General features: G+C 36.0%; 1 long non-coding RNA gene across 1 annotated transcript; it reads right to left on the bottom strand.

The window, feature by feature from the left end:
* Positions 1–3,133: 3,133 nt before the first annotated feature.
* LOC114056073 lies at positions 3,134–23,805 on the bottom strand. The gene is made up of 3 exons (XR_003570900.1): positions 23,679–23,805; positions 4,169–4,175; positions 3,134–3,144 (listed from the first exon to the last, which is right to left on the bottom strand). It is a non-coding gene; the product is annotated as an uncharacterized LOC114056073 (long non-coding RNA).
* Between the last annotated feature and the right edge of the window lie 1,721 nt (positions 23,806–25,526).

Below are 25,526 nucleotides of genomic sequence, written 5' to 3' on the forward strand. Positions count from 1 at the left end.
TTGTCCATAGGGATCAAAAAGTCTTCCTCTCTAGAGGAATAATACCGTAATGTTGTATTTAAATGTAGTCCTTCAGTCCTTCTTTCCGAAAACCCTCTAAATACAATACACTGGTTGTATCAGAGTACTCCTGTAAATTACACTCCATGCTTAAGTGAGGGCTATCTTACAGAATTTTGAGTCTTAATATTACTGAATAACTCAGTTGTTCAGTCATCGTCAGTCATGATAATTTTTCTGTATGTTTGATAATAGGAGGTAAAATACTAAAATGTCTGTGCAAGAAAATCCAAATTTATACAGCAGCACTGTATGAATGCACAGTAGGGCATTTAGTATAAAAGTGCCAAAAGCATAATTAATTATTATACCTACTTAGGAGTTTACGTATGTAATGTGTGTGTGTGTGTGTGTGTGTGTGTGTGTGTATTTGTGTGTAAATAAATACATATAAATAATATGCAACAGAACGGAAATTAGAAAAATTAGAAAAATTGGAAAATTGCCTGAGACCTAGGAAACTTCAAAGCTTTAAGTTCCTTGCACTTTTGGAAATGAGAGCTGAAAACCTTAATTCACATTTCTTCTCTCAGACATACATAGAAATTCATAATTTAAGATATTGCAAGGGTTTTTTTTTTACTTTAAATGATAACTTGGAAACCACTCTTGCATTTCACCATAGTAGATTTTGGACAATTACTATTTATTTCTCTTACATGAGTTTTAGGCGTGTGCAATCGATATACTTGTAAATTTCCCAAACTAAATTGAAATTATGTGCCTGGAAAGCACTTCTGTGGACACAGGATATGCTTTTACAGAACTGTACGTTCACAGCTGCATGTAACTACTGGTGAATAACCACCACAACAATAGCAAAACAATTCTATTTCTTGACAGTGATACTCGGTATAAAATGATATGGGTAAAGTGGTAAAGTTGGTAAATTTATAGCCAGTCCATACAGGCCCAGTGAATCCACATATATGTAAGGAATGCTTCAAAGAAGCACAAGAAGTTAAATATAATATCGGAATAACATGCTGAATTTTATTGGCTTGCATTACTTAGAAGACTGACAATACAATAATTTTTTTCTTTTTTATTGTACCCTAAAAATAACAAAATGCTAATTGCAAGAAAACAGATATTCTCTCCCTCACTATTGAATGCTTTGTGATACAGCATTTCATAATACAAGACATCAGAATGCAATGGGGTGTCCATTTTCTTGAGGAAGAAAAGATAAAGTTCTGATGCTTTTAGAGTTACTTAAACAGCAAAGAAAATCAGTTTTATAAGAAATTCTACTGATGAATAAATCGTGCATGATATGTTCCAATCAGCGTGGAAAAATACATTCCTAGGAAAAAAGCTCATTGCTAGTCACAATGTGTTCTGAGTTATGTATTGTGTAGAAATTGGTCTGTCTCTAGCTTGTTATTAAAAGCAGGAAAAAGGAAAAAAAGAGGAAGTAAGTAAAAAACATTTTTCAAGTGCTAGCAGCTGCAAAAAGTGGGTATTATCTCAAAGAATTTCAGACTGAAGCAAAATTTCACCCTTTCAGGGTGTTACACTGTCAGTTTGCTCTACGTAATGATATGCTTAAATGATTAAATGACAACTTCAAGACCTGAAAAGGATGTATAATAATTTTTATGTATGAGACCTTTATTAATTTACCTTGAATCTTTCCAGATGAAATGAAATAAAAGAATTACATAAATCCCATGTTTACCCTTAGATAATAACCTGCTGCTGTCTCTCAAGTCTCAGTGACTGAAATCTAAGGGACAATAGGCTTATTTTTATTTTAATAACTCCGATGTTTGAAACACATGAGGGGTAGACATTACCCTATATTTTAAGTGCATTATCCTTGTCTATGACTGCTTCCTCTAGTGCTCAGTTGTGATTCCAGGTACAAGCTGTGATGTTGGTATTGGACAGAGCACTGTCTTCTTCATCCTCTTTCAAGATAAAGTTTAAATGCCCAGGTTCACCAAATTTGTAGTACTCAATTTAGACAATATGAGGTAATGCACTCTCTCCTGTTATTCCATTCAGCTTCTCTTTTTTGCAGGGTAAGATACCTTAGACTTACTGCTTGGTAAGAGTATTCCTAAGCCAGATAAAATTATGTATTTCAAGTTCAAATTCTAGCTTCTGTTAAGAGTTTCCTGTTCATGTGCTCTTAACTTGTGTCATTAGCAAAGACTTCATCATCTATTAACACTAATAGTTCCATTAGAGTCTATCTAGAGTATTAAATTTTTAAATTAAGCCTTTAATTCCATTGTTCCCTTAATTTTTACTGTGGAGAAAATTCCTCACAGTTTTAGGCCTCATCATGAAAAAAAAAATCTGCTTATATACTTTGCCGTCCTTCATCCTCAGTAGCTCCTTATGTGCAAAGTCATTAGGAAGATTGTTGGAACAAGAAGAAGTGTAGACAGATAGCTTCTGCTTTATTTTCTAGATGGATATGAAGAAGATGTGAGTCTGGTAGGGCTGGGACATTCACAGCAACACAAATTCCCAGTTGTCTGTTCCTGTGGGTAGGATCAAGCACTGGAGCTGGGGAAGAGTAGTTAAGATGTTTGAGTTATCTCAGAAGACTAAAATTGTGCTTTAAAATCTTTTTTTGCCAAAGTGAATCTGTCTGTTTTAAGAAAAAATTATGAGTGAAGATGACTGATAAAGCATATCACCATTAAAATCTAATATGAGAGTGCCAAAGCAGTTATCTACAAAACAAACTACTGCTCAAGGTGGAGAACTGAGAGAAGTGATAGAGATGATTTCAAAACCAGAAGGGGGGAGCTGAGGCAAATTCACATTAGGCAGTGTAACAATGATTTTGAATGTGGCAAGGATAAACTAGAAACATATTGCTGAGAAAGAAGCATATTGCTAAGGAAAAGGCTGTAGTTGAGATCATCTCAGTAGTGTCTCAGGCAGACTGATATTTAAAGTCTGGGGAGGTACTTCAAGCCAAGTACTTCAAATACTGTGCAATCAACAGTTTATTTTACCATCTGAGCCAGATGTACTTTGATAGAAAGTTTAGAGCCTGGCAAACTTGTTTGAATCTCTCCTGCAGCTGCTGGAGTTCTAAAGGGATAAACAGGCTGTAGTCAACTCAAAGGCAGTTAATTTGGACCAAACGTGCAGTGACAGCTTAACATGCCAGCCATGTCAATGTCAGTTTTGTAGTGAAATAAACTACATGCTTTGGAGTTTTTTAATTTGAATGGATTAAAAATGAAAATAATCCCTGTTATTTTGTTGATTATAGCTGCCATTAAAAAAAATCATGCCACAGGGATACCTTTATCTAATTAATATTTCAAATACATCTCAAAAATAATTTAATTTTTATTCAGGGATGCTCATAATTCCTCATATCCGATGTTTAATAAGAAGGCCAGACCACTTTTCTGAGCAAAAAGAGCCTGCAGCATCAGCAGGTAATGCTGAGCCAAGACTGCTAAGGCAGTAAACGGTACAGGAGAACATGCAAAGGAATATGAACTTTCTAACAAAGTGCAGCAATCTTTTAATTGAGTCTGAATGTGTTAAAGTTGGCAATTTGCATACATATGACTATCCAAACTTACTTTTTCCCTTTTGCCTTTCATTCAGATCAAATGCCCTGTTCTGAATGAAGTGATGGACTACTGCACAAGCAATGCCAGTCACTTTGACAAACACAAGGGGAATTTGTACAGAACTGCCTCAAAAGGAAAGAATCTGTTAAAAGGGTGAGGCAGTATTAATTAACTTCTTAAGGAAGGAAAGGGCAAAGGAAATGAAAGAATGAGTTAAACTCAAACTAAGGACCAAGAAGGAACTCTATCAGATTTGCTGGAAGTTAATAATACATGACAAATTATTAAATCAGGATGACTACAAGCTACATGGAAAAAGAAGCCAAAACCCCAGAATGACTAGAGGCAGAATTTTAGGCAGTTTGCACAAGAGAAGTCCTGCAGCTACAGAAATGAGAGGGGAAAAAAAGGCAGCTATTTTTTTAAGATGCTTATGCATGATTTATATGCATGTGGGAACATAAGAGAAGAAGTATAGATGAAAAAAACCGGTGGTTCTGCATTGCTATTAAACTGAATTATGACCAAACTTTATCTGGTGATATACATTAGACAGTGTTGCTCAATACTCATAGTGCCAATTTTGCACTTTAGGAGAACTCAACTTTTCTGATTTTTTTTAGTAACTTATCAGTTTATTTCATCTTCCTGTTGTCTAGAGAATAGGAAAATATTTTTATTTCAATTTTTCCTTTCGATAAAAAACCCTCCTCAATTTAGTATCCAACAGAACATTATAGTGCAAATATTCCATTCTGAAATATCTAAAATCATGAAGATTTTTAACTTAGAATGAGATATCTTGATATTTTATGAACGTAATTTTAAAATTACAGAAACGAGAAGAAACATTTCTTTAACAGTTAATTATATCAGTATGAAAATATTCCTTGGATTAGTGCTTTAATCACAAATTTATCCTCTCCTTTTTTGATAAACTCATTTCATATTGATTCTGATCATAATACATTTTAGTATTGCTGAAGATAGAGGTGAGATTTCAAAACTGTCCTCTGAAAAATAAAAATTCCATTTTCACCAAGTGAGTTTTAATTCTCTGGTTTTAGTACTTTTCAGGTAGGGAATTGTTATTCATTGTTTTATCTGTTGTAACAACTCACAAATTGCTTCCTTGAGGCACGTTGATCATGCTTTCAATGATCAGGTTCTTGAAGTTCTTGTATTGACCTTTCACAAGTAAATTAATCTTATTTTCAAGTGCATGGTTGTTTTTAAGATCAAATAGACTCTCAAGTTTCTTAAATGCTCCTATGAATCATATATGTATTTTCAAGAGTTCATTTCTTGGCAGTATTTGTGGATCATTTTTTCCTTTGATATAAAAATTTAGAATTTTCTTCAGAATATTTCAGTGGGGTTACTTATAGGTTGATCAGTAGAAAATAGAAAGAAGAATCAAGCACAGCAAAAAAACCCAAACAAGACAATCTGGCAAAATGAGCAAAGAAAGCACACACACACACACACACACACACACACACAAAAGTAATAGCAGAATGATCTATTGCAATAGATGCTAAAAGTGGTTAAAGCATACAAAAGCAGGAAGCTTAAAAATTAAAAAAAAAAAAAGGTAAATAATAACTAAAAAAAAAAAGTTGCAGAAGCTTACAATAGATTTTAGATCCTCAGGATGCATAAATTATTATTGCTCCATTTTATTTTCTGCAACAAGGCCTTCTAAATAATGTAAAATACTCAGGATAGCCTTAACTGTGAATTGCAAATGAGAGCTCAGTTTCAACACACATTTCAAAAATAATAAAATATAGTCTAGATTTGACTTGTTACTCATGCTGAAACAAAGATATTCATTTCAAAACACGTTATTGGGCTGTCACACCTCTAGAACACAATACTAGTTAAGGGATGAGGAACTTAGACATCTCTGGAAGTTGTCTCTATACAATAAAAAAACCTGGTGAAACCTTTTGAGAAGGGATTTCTGACAAGGGGTCAAACAACACTGGCAGAGGGGCTACAGCAGTTGTTTGGAAATCCTTTTAAGAAACTTTATGTCACCTTGCAATGCAAAGGATGAAATTTTATCTGTCCTTTTCTGGATGACACTGTTTAAATGTAATGTGTTTTGGCAACGAATCAAAAATCAGACTTCCTATGGGATTTCTAGTCTTTACTAGTTCTCTAGAATGATAGAGCTCTCTGCTCCAACTTGTTATGGAGAGCAATGACAGCACAGTTGCCCTGCCAAGACAGCATTCTGTACCAGTGGGAAATTATCTGAAGGACACAGTAATAAATCTGATTTATTTTACCAAGTTATTTATTTGTATAACTGTACACTTGCATAATAATATGAAGGATAAATGAAAACATGAGAGCAAAGCTCTGTTTAATGAAAGAAGTGTAAGAAGAGAACAGTCCAAGGCACTAATCAATTATATCTGTGCATTAAATGATTTAAATGGAAGCTGACAAGAGTAGCTACTAGGACTTAATCACATGGGGGTTTTTTCATTTGTTTTGTTTCTTTTTTTAATTTTAAGTTTTAGTGGAGGTTGATGAAACCTGTCAATGGATGTTTTTTAGTTCCTCAGCAGCATAATTTTAGATTTTTTTGTTTTTTAATCTACCTTGAGATAAAACATCTGGTCTTATAGGAACTTCAACATGGTTTAGTTTTTCAATCACTACAAAACACATTCACATGTAGTACTGTTGGTCTTTTGTGTGTCAGCCTCTTAGAAGAATTCACTGTGTCTCCATGGAGCCTAAAATGCAGAGCCTCATATGGGAGGGAAATATGGTTCTACTTCACCTTTACCTCCCACAGCTGTGAAAGCTGTCAGCTTCTAAAGCTGACAAACTGAGAATTTAGAATATCCTCAGAATAGTTCAGTTGTCTCACACCAGTGTTTCTTTCCCCTGGAGAAAGGCAAGAACTTTTCTTATGGATTTTCCTTTTTCAGTAATGACAGCAAGATCAACTTTCTCCCTCTGCATATTATTTGGATATATCCTCTATATTTACTACAGTAGTTGTATAGCTATAAAGAATCATCTTTCAATACTCAGTTTATGTGAGTAACTGAGTTCTGAAATATCTTAAGAAATGTTCTAGTAGCCAGTAAGCATGAAAAAGCCTTTAAAGACTGGAATAGTTTCAAATGCTGTTTGCTCTACTGCCAAAAATCACATTTTTAAATGTCTACTCTTAGCCTTTATTTCACACACAGATATCTCTGGAGCCATGCAAGATGTTACTTCTTATTTAGCTGAAAACTGGCATTTCAAAATTTGTCCTTTTTCCAAATCAAATAACTATTTTTCAGATCCTTTCCCATGAAAAATGAGTCCTTTTAAATATCAGCAAATTTGGTTTTTTTGTTCTTCTATTGCTTGCATGATTTGACAGTATTTCATAGCACAATAGGTTCCTATTATGAACTAATAATTTTTTCTATCTACATGTACTCATAATTCATAGAATCATAGAACATCTTGATTTGGAAGGGACTGACAAGGATCATTGAGCCAACTCCTGACTCCACACAGGTTGACCTAAATTAAATCTTATATCTAAGAGCATTGTTCAAATGCTTCTTGAACATCAACAAGCTTGCAGCCATGATTACCTCCCTGGGGCCCCTGTTCCAGTGCTTGAACACTGTCTCAGTGAAGAACTTTTTCCTAATATCCAGTTCATATTTTTAATTTTCCTAAAAAGTGTGCATCATTTACACAAATTATGGGGTTCATCTCATCTACATTTAGTTGCATAAAAATCAGGCAATTCATCAAAGTCAACTAGACTTTATAGTCAGTAGGCAGAAATAGTCATCTCTAAATCAAAGCTCTTTTCAAATATTTATCACCATCATATTATGTACCTGTTTAAACTCTCACTACCAACAGAACACGGCCTACAGTTTGCATATTGTACTGTCAGTTGTTCTTGCTAAGACACTGCTACCTCTCCTGCAATTACATTAGTATTAATACATTCTCAAAGTTCACCAGGTTAAAACTTACAAGAGGAAAATATGAAATTTCTATTATAAATAAATGAAGAAATAGGTCTACTTGTTTGGTGTAAAGGAAACAGAAAAAGAAAGGTAATATTTGCACAGATTTTGTGGACCTCTGCATTGACTTATAAATTATAAAAATTGTACCAAATAGACCTGAATAATTTGCATGTGAATAAATAGTTTTAATTTTTGTTATCCACAGATGCTGCAATATGAAAAAGATTTACATAATTGCCAATATACAATTGCTATTGGCTTGTTAATTTTTCTCATTCATACTTGCTTAAAATACAATTTGGATCCAGATTTTTATAGTTCACAAGAAATTATTTTATATTTCACAAATGTGGCATAAAAATGTCAAACACAAGTAGAAATGAATTTGCCTTTTTACTTCGAAACACAAAACATTTAAAACTCTCATAAGAAATATTGCTTAGAAAAAAGAACACTGTAGATTGTATCAATTGCAAAGAACAAGGCTTCTGAAAACTGTGACCCTAACTCTTAAAAATGTTTTCCAGTAACACATAAAACATGTCTTGTCATATAAGTTCCAAACCTTTAATTAGCCTTTAATATATTGTTTTCTTTTAAAATGTCCCTCTTAATTATTCATGTCAGTGAAGCAGACTAATTATGCTCCTTGGATAAAAGCACATTGGATCATTAATCTTTCTTTTTCAGTGACATCTAAACAGCAGCTATGATGAACAAGATAGCATTATTTTCTTATGATTTTTTGCCTATATTAGACAGACAAAGTTTAGTATTCTTAAGGAATGACAATGTTCTTTAAAGATTATATTTATGATTGTAACATTCAAGTGAAATATTAAGAAAAAATTAGACACCATATTCAATCACTTATTATTTCTGAATTTTATTGTCAATTAATTTTTTGCCTTTAGTGTTTTTCATGTTATGGTTATCATGTTAAACTATATTGGCTAAGGTTTTCACAAGGCTATTATCTATTATCTGTTATCTATTATCTATTACATATTATCTATTGATAATAGATGCAACTCTCCAATATTAGTTACCAAACCTTTGGGATACATAAGAAATAAAAAATACTTTTTAGTTTCTTCATTTTAAAATTTAATGCAAAAAATTTAATTAATTTTTCAGAAAACTGGATGTTTAAGATCTTCCTTCTTCTCTCTCATTTAGCCTTAAAACTACAATAGTCACAATGTGTTTTATTACCACTGGGTTTTGTTTTACAGTTCCTATTCTGTAAAACCTTGCTGTGACACATTATTACACTGGTTATCAAATGTAGTCATTTGCTCTGTTTTTTACTATAAAGTTAAAGGGCACAGAAACTAATTCTTAATTGGCAAATGTAGCCAAACTGTTGAATCCTTTCCTAGTTAATGTTCATCACTTTTTTTGCTTTAGTTCCTCATTGTCTTCTGGGTTTTTTAAGTGATCTTGATCTCATCTCAAATATTTTCAAAGTGTAATATGATTCTGTAATAGGGAAACCTGTAATATACTAACACATACATGTATGTTCACTTAAAATTAGTTAATTGCATCACAGAATCACAGAATGGATTAGGTTGGAAGGAACCTTAAAGATCACCTAGTTCCAAACTTCCTGCCACTGGCAGGGATGCCACCCACTAGCCCAATTCAACCTGGCCTTGAATACTTGCAGTGATGAGGCATCCACAACTTCTCTGGGCAACCTGTTCCAGTGTCTCATAACCCTCACAGTAAAGAACTTCTTCCTAATATCTAATCTAAACCCACTCTTTTCCAGTTTAAAGCCATTCACCTTGACCCATCACTACATGCCCTTGCAAAAAGTCCCTTGCCCTACTTCTTGTAGGCCCCCTTTAGGTACTGGAAGGCCTCCCCAATGTCTTCTCCAGGCTAAGTATCCCCAACTGCCTCAGCCTGTCTTCATAGGAGAGGTGTTCCAGCCCTCCGATTATCTTTGTGGTCCTTCTCTGGACTCGGTCCAGCAGGCCTACATCATTCTTATAATGGGGCCCACAGAGCTGGACACAGTCATCCAGATGGGGTCTCACCAGAGAGGACTAGAGGGACAGAATCACCTCCCTTTTCCTTTGGTGCAGCCCAGTATACAGTTGTATTTCTGGGCTACAAGCACGCATTGCTGGTTTATGTTAAGCTTCACATCAACCAGCATTCCCAAGATTTTCTCCTTAGGATTGCTCTCAATCCATTATCCACCAAGAATGTATTTGTGCTTGGGACTGCCCTGATCCAGGTGCAGGATCTTACACTTGGCCTTGTTGAACTTCATAAAATGAACTTCATTTGCACAGGCCCACCTCTCAAGCCTGTCAAGGTGCCTCTACATGGCATTTCTTACCTCCAGCATGTTGACCACACCACACAGCTTGGTGGTGTCTGCAAATTTCCTGGCGGTACACTCAGTCCCACTGTTTATGCTGCTGATAAAGATGTTAAACAGTTCCTAGACCCAACACACACCCAACCCACCCCTAAGGAAAATCACTAATTACTGGCGTGTACACTACCTCTAGAGCTTTCACTGTGCACTTCCAAGGGGGTCTCAGCAAAGCTGCTTCTTATACACTGTGCTCCTGTCCCTACATAATTTTATTGATTCTTTTGTGAACAAAGTCATTGCAGTTTTTCAGTGTCTTCCTTGTAAAGGGAAGTCCAAAAATGGGCACTTCAGAAGTAATTTCAAGCTTCAATACCAAGTAGAAAGGAGTAGCATTTTTTAACCAGCTGCCTATATGCTTGATAACACAGCACAGGATATAGGTGGCCTTCTTTGTCATGGGGATTACTTTGCTGGTGCATGTTTAACTTCCTGCCACAGAGATTCCCAGACAAGTATCTGGAAACCTGCTCTCTAGCCATTTGGCAGTGTCAAAACTGTACAGGAGTATGGGATTATTTCATCCCAAGTACATAACTTTGTAAATTTTGTTAAACTTCAGGAGATTTGGCTGCAAATATATTATGGCTGGCTGTGAGAATATTGCAAAAATCAAAGTAATTTACATACATGGCTCTCCCTCCACCCACACAGCCAGACATCTCACCAGTGAAGACCATCAGGCTGCTAAAGAAGCTTTGGTAAATACATGCTGGCTGTTCCCAGTCTCCTTCTTCATGTAGGTGTAAATGACTTACAGCAGGATTTGCTTCAAAATCTTCCAGAGTAATGAGGTAAAGCTGATTATAATTTCATTTCCCAGATCTTTCTTCCTTTTTTTTCTTGAAAATAGATGTGAAATTTCCATTTTTCCATTTTGAAACCAGCCTCACAATGTCAGCTGTTGTGGATTAGCTCTAGTAGGCACCTAAGCCCCACAGAGCTGTTCATTCATTTCCCCACAGTGGGATGGGTGAGAGAATCAAAAGGGTAAAAATGCGAAAGCCCATGGGTTGAGATAAAGACCATTCAATAGGTAAAGCAAAATAAAGAATTCATTTACTGTTTCCCATCGGCAGGCAGGTCCTTAACCATCTCCAGGAAAGCAAGGTTCAATCACATGTACATTATTTGGGAAACAAATGCCATCTTATCAAATGTCACCCCCTTCCTTCTTCTGACCCCTGTAGTTGTTGCTGTTCCTAACACCATATGGTATGGAACATCCTTCTGCTCAGTTGGTTTCAGCTGTCCCAGATGTGTCCCCTCCCAGCTTCTTGTGCAACCCCAGCCTACTCGCTGGAAGAACGGTCTGAGAAACATACTTTCCTTGCTGATCCCTTGCTGATCTCCCCATAAATTCTCAAACAGACATCATCCACTCAAAAGGAAAGCTCTGTGCATTTGTGCTGTTCCTTTGCATACAGCACCATCTTCCCACCTTAGTTTTCATTGCCAGCTCTATCCAGAACTCCCATCATGTTTACCAAGTCATATGCATTCATGTACTGGCACTCAAGATGGATTGCAGCTGTGTCACTTGCTGGGGGGAAGTGTGAGAACCTCCCCTGCCGTGTTTCCCTAGATGTTTCAGCCCTGCACCCCACTTCTCCACTTTTCTGCAGTTTGGTCTTCATCCACTAACTAGCCCACTATAAATTCCTTCTTTAAATATTTTTGTTAACAAAGTGAAATGAATTTATTATATATTTTTTTTTTTTAATTTTAATTAGTATAAGCTAGCATTGATGTCGACAGAGCTATGACAATTTATACTATCTATATGGTGGTACACAAAATTATTTAAACTTTTAAATGTAATTTGAATACAGATCTCCTTGGATATACCAAGAGCTGGATGTCCAAGACTCTTAAAAATAAATTTTTAGATGGATTTAGGAGGCTTACTTTGTATAAAATTTTAAAATTTTGGTTATAAATAACTCCTTATCCTTGTCTTTTGCATTTATATATAAATGCATTCACAGATCTACCCTTGCAAATGTATTATCTTTAGGTTAAACCATTTAAACTATGTTATAAACTACTAGTTGCACAGAGATTTCATTTTGAAAATAACACTCTTAATGTCATCATTGGCTACCTGATGAAACCTATGAATGATTCTTTCAACAGTCTTAAGCATTTATTAATCCTTGTGTGAAAAGAACTCTGAAACACATAACAAAACCCTTTGGTTTTTTAAATTTAATTGAGTAGATCAAAGAATCCTTGTTTTTCAGAATACTCAGCTTCTTTCCTTTTATATAACTTTCTTCACCATACAAATCTGTCTCTACAATGATATCAAAATTGAAAACTCAAACCTTTAAACTTTAAACATCCCTTGTATTATGACAGATTGATTATATTAAAGATCAGAACAATGAGAGTGTTCATCTCAACCAGCTTTAGAACTTTATGATGTAGAAATAATCTATGTTTGAACTATTTCTCTGGATTTACTTTATCATTAACTAAAACAAAAAGAATACTCTTGAACAATTCATGTGACCCATGTAAGGTATCTATTTTAGGAAGAAATAAACAGTTCATGAAATATAGACTGTAAAGGGAATTGAAGGATGAAAAAAATCTTGACTATATGTAGATATTTATAGTGCAGATGACTAGTCTGACCAAGTCATTTAGGCTTTCTTTCTGATTAATGAAGATCAAGAGGCAGTGGTATGCTGAAAGAAGTTTAAAGACAGTAAAAACAGCCCTCTGGGTCAAATAGAAGTAGAGGATCATATCATCAATTCCACAGCCAGTGAGGATACGTCGTCTGAAAGAATCAGCTTAGCTCTTGGCCTCTGGGGCACTTACTGTGAAATAAAGCCATATCAGGTACTTGAAATATAAAGGCATATATATGTTATGTTTAGAACTGACCTTCTACTAAAATCCTTGCAAGGAAACAAAACAATCTTTGCCAATGTATGTCTATGTTTAAGTCTTGCCTTACCTGTCCTGGGGTGAGAAATCTCCTTGGGGCATCTCACATAGTTCTAGCTCTTTTTGTTCAGGCAACTGAGTTAAATTGTGAGGGTGAGATTCAATTCCAGAGAAAAGATTGGAGGTTAGATGACGACGTGGTCTAGGTGATTAAACTTTTTCTTAATTTTTTTTTTAAATTAAGAGTGACCTAAAGAATATAGTCAATGAAACTTCTAAAGGTGCAATTCAGAAGCCTTAACACAGACATTAGGAGTTATTTGATACACGCAAAGCCATCCATCCTGATTTGCAGCAGCTTCTCAGAGAGTATACAGGCCTACTATGTATCTTCATCATAACTTCTGAGCTTGTGTATTTCTCATATACAAGAAGCCACCTCAAAAGACTTTACAAATCCATGTTTGGTGAAACCAGGTTCCTAATCTCTATTGACAATAGTGTAAATTTAGATACTTAGCTAAGGGTTTTAGTTCTCTGTTAAAGAGTGTCTTAATTGTGGACTGAAACTAATACTAAACTACTATGGAATCTGCACACTTCTAAACTATGCCAGTGACAGTTTCTGTACTGACACAGTGTGCTGGTTAAAAAGTAAACCAATGGGAGAAATGAATCTGTCTCTAGAGAGATTATAAATCAGAGTTATAATTTACTAAAAATAAATTACAACAGGTGCAATAATACAGAGAAAAACAGATTTTAACCCACAAAAACAGATGTATAACCCAGCCCCCAAGGACAAGGACAAAACAGTGTTCCTTGGCTCCTGTGCTGAGCACCACGTGGCCCCCCTGAGTGCAAAGTAAAAAAGAAGGAAAACCTGTTGGTCCAGGCAATGGTGGCAGTTCTGTTGAGGTAATGATCACAGTCTTGTCGAGAGTGGCAGTTACAATCCTGTTAGAGTTCTGGTCCTCCTCTTGGTCCAATGAGTGGTATCAGAAGTCCCCAGACCCCAAGATTATATATGCTCAGTTTCGGGTGGGAATGTCTAGTACCTCCCCCACAGCAGGGAGTTTCACAATCGGTGATTTATGTCTGTGAGTCATGAGACATTTTTGGAGTTATTGATGGCCTGGGTGTTGCAACTGTGTATTATGTCAGTCCAGTATGGCCCATTGGGGTGGGTTGACCTTGGCTGGATGTCAGGTGCACACCCAGCTGCTCTATCATTTCCCTTCCCAAATGGACAGGGGAGAGAGTAAGATGGTAAAAACAACTCAGAGGTTGGGATAAGATAGTTTATTTAAAGTAAAAAGTAAAGCTGAAATTTGCGTGAGCAAAAGCAAAGTGAAAGATAGCAGAGTTTATTCTCCACTTCCCATGAGCAGCAATGGTCAGCCACTTCCGAGAAGAAGGGCCTCAGCATGAGTGACAGTTCCTGACAGGTAACCATTGCTTTTATATTTGAGGCGACGTCATATGGCCTGGAATATGCCTTTGGTCAGTTTGGGTCAGCTGGTCTATTTGGGTCCCCTCCAAGGATCTTGCCCTCAGCTGAGGAAGGAATGTTACAGTGCTGATGCTCAGCAGAAGCCAAAATACTGGTGTGTTATCAACACCCTTCTAGCTACCAATGCAAAGCACGGTACTATGAGGGCTACTGTGGGGAAATGAACTCCAGTTCAGACAGACTCAATACACCCATTAGCAAAGGTGACCCCTCAGGCTGGGTGTGAAGGTGTTAGTTCCTCCCAAGAGAGGAGTTATCACAGCTGAGTCATTTGCTGTGCCCTGGGTAGCTGCTGCAAATGACTGATTATTAACAGTCTATCAGAAATTACATAGAAGGGTGTAGAATACACAGTTTTGATTATACTCACATGGTAATAAACTGGTCCTGCCCTCTGTAACTAGGGTACTATCCACCCCATTTTCTATACCATCTATGTCATACCCAAATTAATTTTACCTATATACATATATATACATATATATATACACATATATATACACACAGTAAAACATTACAGACTGTTCTTAGTCAGAATTAGGTCCTCTTGTGGTACACAATGTGCTTCTCCATCTTTCTGCATTACCCACCAAGTGGAACCAGGTCCTTGGGCAAAAACAATCCCATGGGTGGGTTTGCCTTTACTTGTTTATAGAAGTACTTATATGATGTATTCGTCCTATATATTGACACTATAATCACTGTACAACCTATGCAATTTCATAGAAGTGGCTAGCTCTCTTCAGTACCTATAAATGAGACCCTGGATATTACTAATTTAGTAATCACTGTTAAATTCCTTTAATTTTGCATTTAGTTCAAAAACAATCAGGGACAAAAAATTCTGTCCCTGTTTTTCACCTATGCAGTGCTTAAACCAACGAGGACATACCCATTGTGCATCTAACAATAAATATATTCAATTTAACATGTAGAAAAAAAAAACTGAAATAATTATCACAAAAGTTGTTATGAAGCCTGTTTTTTACAAATGTTTTAGGTTTGTATATTTTTCTACCACAAAATGGACTGTTGACTAGAGTTATCTTAAGAGTTCAAATTAGTTGGTAGGTTTGCATGAGTTACGGCAGAACTATTTAGGGATACTAACTCATGGCATATAAACGGTATAGTCAGGTCAACAGGGCCGTGTTTAGCCCAGAGCTGATACATTTCCAATTTCATAACTAGCTCCTTCGTAACTGGCTGAGACATTTCTGCATAATACACAACACTAGACTGGACATACCTGTAGGCTGTTAAACCCATGGTAAATCACATTTACTCAGTAACTGGCCTGATTTTCAGAGTGACTGAAATTCTTCAAATAACACTGTAGATTTCAAATAAAATTATAGACATTTCAGGTATAAATATAGCTAGTTATAAATATGAAATTCCCTATATTATTCATTAAATAACTGTGAAGCAAATTCTGGTGGGTGTGAGGGTGTTGTTTGTTTTCTTTTAATTCCAAATACAATATTATTTTTTACATCGTAAACAAGTTAGTGCTATTCAGAAAGTCAATATCAATGAACCACATAAGAAATGTTAAAATATGGATCAAATTAATTAGACAGTTAACTTGTGCTTTAACTTCAGATGTCTAAATGGATTTTTTGCATTTAGTTTGTTGGGATTTTTTTTAATTTAGTGCAGTTTTCTTCATACAAAAATGAATTAATGGGATTGTCTTCAAGTCCTCCAGAGACACAAGTCTCTCTGTGAAACTAAGTTAAGTACTTAAGTTAGACAGACTGGCTCTGTTCCATCCTTTCTGGGAAGCAGTGACAGACTATTCTTGTGATTTATATTCTAGTTGTGTAAGTAATGTGCTTTCATTATGCAGAATTTTATTTTTTTTTTTTTAGCCATTCAGAATTTTGGTATTCTTTAATTTAGAATTTGAAACAATTTGGACTTAAACTAAGTACTTGCATACTTTGGCAAATAGTTTTACATCATCAGAATCAGAAAGACCATATGGGTACAATGAGAATTTTTTCAGAGACTTCAATCCAAGGAGATGGAAGACAGCTTGAATAGAATTGGCCTTTATTTAGTAATTCATCAGACAATGCTTTTGCTCTCTCATCAAGTTGTAATATAACAGGGTTTTATCCTGAAAAGGGAAATGAGAGAAAGAACAAATCAACTAATTGAAGTTTTTTGATTCATTACTAAAACCACTCCTACCAAAACCTATTAATCACAAAAGCCTCCTGAAGCATCATCCTTAGCTCTTCCAGGGTTTCCTGAGATCTTGCTCCTTTGCAGATCAGTTTGTACAGTGAATAATATTTATTGGTGCTTTTAACTTTAAATGATTTAACTGCAATTTTTCCTTTTTTTTAATAAAACTTCCTAATTATATCTACTACAATTTCAAGCATACTTCGTATTTTCACTGTTTCCTTTGAAACAGAACGCAGACATTTATTTACAACTGATTTTCAAAGTTGTATCAGTTTTAAATATTTAATCCAAGAACTTTTATCCACATTACTTAAGACTATGACTTTGCCAAACAACTTGGAATAAAAGCACAAGACAGAAGTTAGAAGTCATATATATAGAGGATAATAGTGTATGCAAATATATGTCTGTTGGGTGCACACGAGATACACATAAACACATGCAAACACACAAATAAATCTATTTTTCGTAGAAATTATTTTCATCCTAACCTTTTCTGGAAAGACTAAGTTTAAATTGATTTGTCTTTTAAGACAAATCTCCCATTCCTCAGAGTCTTACTTAACATCCAAAGGATGAATTTATAGCATTTAGGCAAGATTTTCAAAAGTAAGTTATAACTTTGAACATTCACATAAGAAATTTTACTTAATTTTTTTAAGAAACTGTATTTAGGGGTACCTGAAAAGTTAAAATAAGCTTTCTTTTTTTCTTCAGTAACTAACTGAATTTATTGATGTGTTAAATTCCTGATATTTTGGACTCATTTAATTGAAAAATGAGAACTAGAGGAACAGTACCCCCTCAAATCTTCTTCCTTTTACCTTTTATAACCTTGCTCTTTAGCAGGCTGATGAAATTCATTTTTATTTCCCATCTAAAAATATTCCATCAATAATTGGCTCGAACATTTTGGCCCACTGCCTGCTGCTGAGGCCAATTCTGTCTCCCACCCACCTCTGTCTATGAGATATCTTCCTCTCATGTGGCCACAAATGAATTTCATAATTTACTTTATCCAGATGAAAGCTATTAAAATTTTTTGCAAGATTTTTCTTTACTTGGACAAGAAAGGTAATATAACACCTTAAAGATGCACAGGAGCAAATACTGTAAGTGTTCAGGCAGTATTTGGAAGAGAGGAGTTCCACACTGTATTTTCAGCTGAGTGCAATCACAGACCAGCCTGAAGTCAAGTGAAGAGCTACATTACATATCTAATAGAGACATCACAGTAAACACCTACTACGAGTCCAAGTTCTCTATTTATAGTTTTATCACAGTTGTTAGGGTGTCCATTTCATTTAAGTACAAATCAGTAATATGGTGACACAATAGGATGGATATATCTCTTAGACTGCACTTGGATATTTCCATTGATACCTTTAAATGAGTTTAATAACATTTGCAACAGGATACTTGCATATATTTAGGTGCTACTATCAGGGAAAGAAATCTTACTGTTCTGAAGGTATGCATAAAATATAAGCACATGCAAAATAGTAGAAATGAGACTTCCAGTTTGAGACTACCTATAGCATTATTTTCTAGTTTTGCTTTGCACATAAATCCAAACATCAGTTCTTATGGACAAAGATCTGTTTTTCCCGTGAGACAGTTATGTACTGGTTATCATGACAAGGTTTTAATAACAGGAAAACTACAGGAATGGCTGCTGTGAGAAGCTGTCAGAAGCTCTCCTATGTCCAAAAGAGCCAATGCTGGATGGCTCCAAAATAGGACCCGCCATCGGCCAAGGCTGAGCCCATCAGCAATGGTGGTAGCACCTCAGGGATAACAGATTTAAGAAAGGAGGGAAGTTGCTGCACAAAAGCAATTGCTGCGAGAAAAAGGAGTGAGAATATGTGAGAGAAACAACTCTGCAGGCACCAAGGTCAGTTAAGAAGGAGGTGGAGGTGGTGCTCCAGGCGCTGGAGCCGGGATTCCCCTGGAGCCCACAGTGTAGACCATGGCAAGGCAGCTGTGCCCCTTCAACTCATGGAGGTCCATGGTGGAGCACTGATCCACCTGCAGTCCATGAAGGACCCTAAATCAGAGTAGGTGGATGCCCTAAGGAGGCTGTGACCCCATGGGAAGCCTGTGCCAGAACAGGCTCCTGGCATGATCTGTGGACCTGTGGAGAAAAGATGAAGCAGGTTTGCTGGTAGGACTTGACCCCATGTGGAACCATGCTGCAGCAGTTTGTTCCTGAAGGACTACCCCCCATGGAAAGGACCCACCTTGGAGAAGTTTGTGGAGGACTGTCTCCTGTGTATAGAACCCTACACTGGTGGATGGGTAAGACCCCACAATGGAGCAGAGGAAGAATGTGAATGATTCTCCCCCTGAGGAGGAAGGAGTGGCAGGAACACATGATGAACTGACCATAACCCCCATATCCTGTTCCCCTGTGAAGCTGGGCAGAAGGAGGTAGAAAATTAGGGAATAAAGTTCAGCCCAGGAAGAAGAGAAGGGGTGGGGGTGGGGGGGAAGCGAAGGTGTGTTTTTAAGATTTATTTCTCTTTTTCCTACCCTAATTTGATTGGTAATAAATTAAACTAATTTCCCCAAGTCGAGTGTTTTGCCCGTGGTGGTAACTGATTGAGTAATCTCTCCTATCTCGACCCACAAGCCTGTCATAATATTTTGTCTCCCCTGTCTCACTGAGGAGGGCGAGTGACTGAGCAACTTTGGTGGGCATCTGGTGTCCAACTTTCCACAACTCTCTTTCCTAATCAAACATGAAAAATATTCCTTTTCTAAGGTTATTTCATTTCTTCATTTAATTCTTCCTTTGGTCTTTAATCCTAATTTTCACTAAAATGTCCACGTGTATAAATACTTTCTGAAGACTGAAAGGGATATTCAACCTAAATTGACAGAGTTTTAATTGCAGGTTTGAGACAGCAAGAAGAACACTCAAACAGTGATCTGAACTTTTTTCACTTCATCTGAACATTTCCTCATGCTGTTTCCAGGACAGTTGCTTCAATGCCACATGACAGTTCCTTCCACTCACATGTCACTTCCCATGCTATCATCTCACAGTTTCCTCTTAATTCCCACAGCCCATTGCTGAGGAATAAGCATCATCCCGCACTGACTCAGTGGAAATCAGGTTGAAATCCATACACCTGGAAGAGCCTTATTAGTTTTGACTTAGTGTGCAACTGTCTTCCTTCTTTGGAGAGCTGAACTGTAGAAACATACACACATACACACACACACACACACGCTTGCACTTGAGCTGTTGCTCTGAACGAAACAGGTTACTTTGAAAGCTAAGACAGTCTCAAAAGGAAAAAAAAAATCCAAACGGAACCCTAGGAGAAATTGCAAGCAAACCTCAAATGCAAAACTCCCAGATACTTATTCCAGTCTTACTGATAATATCTGAAGTCTTAAGTAGTGTCTGACTAGTTGTTAGCCGGCATAAATATATTTTTCAAATTATTTCTTTGGTGAGATACCAAATCCCATATTTTAACAGTAAAGAAGTCTTTTAATTGGTCATTATAAACATTACCTTTATGCTTCAATTCCTAAAGTTCATACAGATCCATACCAAAAAAAACCCAAAAAACCCAAAACCACAAAAAACAAACAACCAAACCAAACCAAATCAAACCAAACCAAAACCACCAAAAAAAACCCCCCAAAAACCCCAGATAATTATTATTTTCATCCAACAATGTCAAGAACATTTCCATCAGTAAATAGGAGTCAAAGTGCTGTAATGAACTGTCCAAAATAATACTTGAAAATATTATGTGCTTTATGATGTATTTTCATTGAGTTGATTTCTGAGAAACTGCAATAACGTCTAAAAAAAATATATATAATGCAAAATGTATGAAAAATTATGAAGATATTTTTTAAAACCAAAATTTAATTCAAAATGCTTCCAGGTTTTTAAAGTATTTTAGAATAGCAGTAGGATTTTATAGAACAAAAGACTTTCTTCTCCTATGTCTCTAGAGGGATCATCATCATAGTATGAATTTATTCTATATTTGCATACAACACTATCTTCAAGATCTTACCACATGTCAGTTTGGTATAAAAACAGACTTAATTTGATAAACTGAAGTATTTGATACAGAAGCCTAGCTGTAGACAACTATATTAAACCATGTTCAACTAGCACAAGCTAAGTCTCTGAGACCCTCAAAGTGTTATGAGATCATGCAAGACCTACAGAAGACTTTCACTGCCTGCTGGCGGGAAGAATATTATGTAGCATCTCAAATGGTACAATGTGTAGGCAAGTGAGTCAAACCCCTTATATGTAACCTGGGATGAGCTGAATTGTTCTCTAGGCATCACTGACTGTCCTGATTGGATTTCCATTGACTGTAGTCTAAACTCAAGACACCTGTCTGACACAAAGACAGTTAGGTATAGATATATAAAGACACTTGAGTGTAGATAGATAAATACAGTTACTGCTGAGCTGAATCCTACCCCTGAAGCTCATTAAAATTCAAGTAGAAATGGAGAAAAATACTTTCTTTTACTCTTTTCTTCACTGTTTTTTACTGCTAATAAATGCTTTAATTTTATTTCATATTTTTAAATTCAGCTTGTATGTATGTTTTATTTTTATACTTTCTTGCTTAAAAATAATAATTTACAAGGTATGACCAGTGTCATAGATTTTAATACAAAGAACTATTTTTGCAGTTTATCCAGTCTGGACTTGTATTGCTTCATGGTCTATTTCCCATTAACATTTAATCCCGTCTTATTTCCTGGAAAGAAGGCATTCAGCTGCCATTACTGCCCTTGAAAAAAATCACTTCTCAACCCTTTCCTGCAGGGAGAGAATTTGCAGTTACCTTAGTTCCTAATAAAATCTGACAATTAAAACTGGGTTTTTTTCTCCTTTTTTTTTTTTTTTTTTTTTTTTTTTTTTTTTTTTTTTTTTTTTTTTTTTTTTTTTTTTTTTTTTTTTTTTTTTTTTTTTTTTTTTTGTGAAAGCTAAGTATATGATGATCATGCAGCCCAAATTCAGGATAAATAATAATTTGAATTGTGTACAGTCTCATTCGAGTTATCTCTTATGGTTTTAAGGATAAAGTAATTGTGGATTTTAGCAGAAGTGGTAATAATACTGTTATAAACATTTCAAAAGATTGTACTTCCTCTCTGTGTAACTTGACATCTAAAAACAATCAGTTCAAATCAAGACAAGCCACATGTTTAACATGAAAAGAAAAGCCTATAAGCATCAAATCCCTGGAGGTCTCTTAGATGTAAATGGTTGAGGTGCACTAATTTTAATAGCGTAACTCAACAAGGATATGTCTTTCAAAGCATATGTTGTAAACAATATACCTTCATTTTTCAGTGACTTGTCATACAACTCAGAATCAGAATCTCTGATATGACAACAACAAAACAAAACAAAGCAAAACATCAACAAAAAGAACAACCCCCCAAAAAACTCAAAAAGCAACAAACACAATTATGGCTGGGCTGTAAGTTTTGAAGATGTATAATAGAGCAAGATCTAACACCAGAACCATTCAGAAAAGGCTTGGATAACTTTAGGTCATCTTTCTCCTGTCATAAGGGTATGTTACAGGTATACAAATGGTTCACAGAATCATAGAATTGTGCATTTAGAAGTGACCTTCAGAGATCATCTAGATCCATCTCCTGTGCAGAGCAGCTAAAGCAGATTGCTCATAGCTGTATGCAGTCAAGTTTTGAGTATTTCCACAGGAAAACATCCCACAGTTTCTCTGGGCAGCCTTTTCCAGCATTTGACCACTGCAAAATTAGGTATTGTTCACTTTTTTTTGTTGAATATCTCGACACCCTGTTCCCTTTTCTGGCACGGGAAATGACTGCTTTTTTTTCCTCAGCTGAGATGTACACAAGCATTGAAAAACAAGGTCAGTGAAAGTTACTGACTTAGGTGGCTCTTCATAACTATTCAGTGTCTTCATTCCATGCTATTAAAATCAGAATTACCTCAGGTGTATGGGGTATAATGCCTTCCTGGATAAAAAAGGGACTACTAGCATTGTAAACTCCAACAAATTAAGTTAACCAATTAGAACCTGAATTCTTAAATTTTTACACATGGCTGTCATTTTCTCCTGTCTTCAGGTGAAATGGTTTGGGTTAAGCTCTAGATGAATGCAAGATTGGGAGACCCGTGCCAGAGAAATGAAAGAACCAAAGGTGTGAAAATGGTCAGCAGATGTGTTTACATGCCTGATACCATCTAATGGTTCACCACTTTGTTATACAAAAGAAAGCAAAAGGAAACAAGGGATTAAACTTGTAGTCTACTTTTTTTTTCTTCTTCCTTTTAACTTCAACTATTTTTCTTTCTTTTCATTTTTCTTTCTCTTCTGATTTAAATATATAGATATTCATTTTATATTTGTGTATATTTTTTATATATATACTAAACCAAAATAAAACCAAACCAACCCTCTATTCTTAATCTCCAGCGTTCTATTTTAATGTTTTAATCATGCTCAAGATGTGGGAAATGCAAGGCAAAGGTTAACATCTCTATTCTATTTAAGTTGTACTCACTTGAGATAAAGAAAGTATATCTTTTAACACTCTTCATTTTTCTTTTTTTTCTTTTTTAAGCTCACTAAGGTCCTTTTACTGGGCTTTCATTAATAAACTTGTTCAAACTCAGTGGATTCTCTGAAGATTTCTAAATGTAATATATACTTCAAACACTGATACCCACATCTTAAACTGTGAGTTGTAAGGTAAACCTTTGGGTCTAATGTTTGAGTTACCAAGCCTTTATTCATTTCCTAATATTTTTCACACTCTGAAGGTACTTCTATAGTGTATTTAAATATTATTTCACAACAGTCAAATACCTGCAGCTTCCCCGGTAAGAACAGCACTGATCCTGGTGATTGAGGTGCCAAAGAAACTCATTTGTCCAGAGAAGGGCAGTGAGGCTTTTAATGGGTCTAGAGGATGAGTCCTATGAGGAGTTGGTGAGGGAGTTGGGGTTGTTTAGTCTGGAGAGAAGGAGGATCAGGGTTGAGCTTGTCTCTCTCTACAACTACCTGAAAGGAGGTTGTAGCCTGGTGGGGGTCAGTCTGTTCTCCCAGGCAATTAGTAACAGGATGAGAGAATATAGTGCCAAGCTGTGCCAGAGGAGATTCAGGTTGGACATCAGGAGGAATTTCTTCATGGAAGGGATTGTTAAACATGGGAATGGACCAGCCAGGGTGGTGGTGGAATCACCAGCTCTGCAGGTGTTCAAGGATCAACTAGATGTGGCACTTAGTGGAATGGTCTTGTTGACAAGGTGGTGTTCAGTCAAGGGTTGGACTTGATCTCAGAAGTCTTTTCCAACCTAAATTATTCTTGGTTCTGCAATTCTCACTTTCTCAAAATGTGAAAGTATTCCTTGTAGTATTAGATAAATACATACCTGATCTGCACAATCTCAGTTTTCAAATTTGTCAAATTTGTCAAAATAAAACCTGGAAAGTTTTTTAATGTTGAAAATAATCCCATATTAATAGTTCTAGGAACAGGGGAAAGAAAATCTTATAGAAAAATAACACTATAAATAGATATATAATATATAAAATAATATAAAAATAAATATATCTTTTAAAGATTGCAAAACAGGTTCAAAACAGTTTGTCAGGGAGTTTGACTAGTAAAATAATTGAAATGTGTCTTACCTACTTTTTTTTGGTTTTAGTACGTAAGTTCCATTTATAGCTGCCCTTCCTCTATCTTTAATTACTTTTCTGATGCCACCTATGTCTTAAAATCTTATTCCTGGGAATAAGAAGTTTCCTTTTTTTTTTTTTTTTTTTCTTTCCAGGAATCCCAGGCCATGGAGACCAGAGGGAAAAAGTCTGGAGCAAGGAAGACTTACCCTTGATAGCAAAGGATCAGATCAGGAAACAACTTAGAATTCTAGAATTATAGCATGGTTTGAATTGGTATGGACCTTTAAGGATCATCTAGTCCAAGCCTCATTCCATAGTCAGGGACACCTTCCACTAGATTAGGGTGCTCAAAACCCTGCTCAACCAGGCCTTGAAGACTTGTAAGGACTGAGCATCCACAATTTTCTGGGCAACCTGTTCTAGTGTCTCACCAAACTCAAAATAAAAAATTTCTTCTTTATATCCAATCTAAATCTACCCTCTTTCAGTCTAAAACCATTATCCCTTGTCTTGTCACTACAGGTCCTGGTTAAAAGTTCCTCTCCATCTTTCTTTTAAGCTCACTTTAAAGTGAAAGGTCACAATTAGGTCTGCCCAGAGCCTTCAGTTTTACAGTCTGAAAAACCCAATTCCCTCAGCCAGTCTTCATAGCATAGGTGTTCTACTACTCTGATTATTTACGTTGCTGTCCTCTGGATGTGCTCTAAAAGGTCCATGTCTTCCTTATACCTGGGATTACAGAGCTGGATTACTCTAGGTGGGTTTTCATGAGAGTGGAGTAGAGGGGAAGAATCACCTCCCCCAGTCTGCTGGCCATGCTTCTTTTGATGAACACCCGGACATGATTGACTTTCTGGGCTGTGAACATACATTACTGGCTCATATCTATTTTTCAGCCATCAGTATCCTCAAGTCCATGTCCACTGGGCTGCTCTCAATCCATTCATCTTCATGATACTGGGAGTTGCCCTGACTCAGGTGCAGGACTTTGCACTTGGTCTTGTTGAACTTCTTGAAGTTCATCTGGACCCACTCCTCAAGCCTATCTAGGTCCCTCTCGAAGGCATGTCTTCCATCTAGCAAATCAACTGCACCAGTCAGCTTGGTGTTCTTTTGATCATATAAATAGTTCAAAATTCCCACAACAGAGCTCTTTTATATTCATGAAAAAAATAGTTTTTCATTCAAGGAAAGTAAGTTCCTCACAATGCGGAAAAG

The sequence above is a fragment of the Empidonax traillii genome, unplaced genomic scaffold, assembly GCF_003031625.1.
Source record: "Empidonax traillii isolate 1590-97213 ecotype Southwest subspecies unplaced genomic scaffold, ASM303162v1 scaffold79:size2606397, whole genome shotgun sequence".
Lineage (NCBI taxonomy): Eukaryota > Metazoa > Chordata > Aves > Passeriformes > Tyrannidae > Empidonax > Empidonax traillii.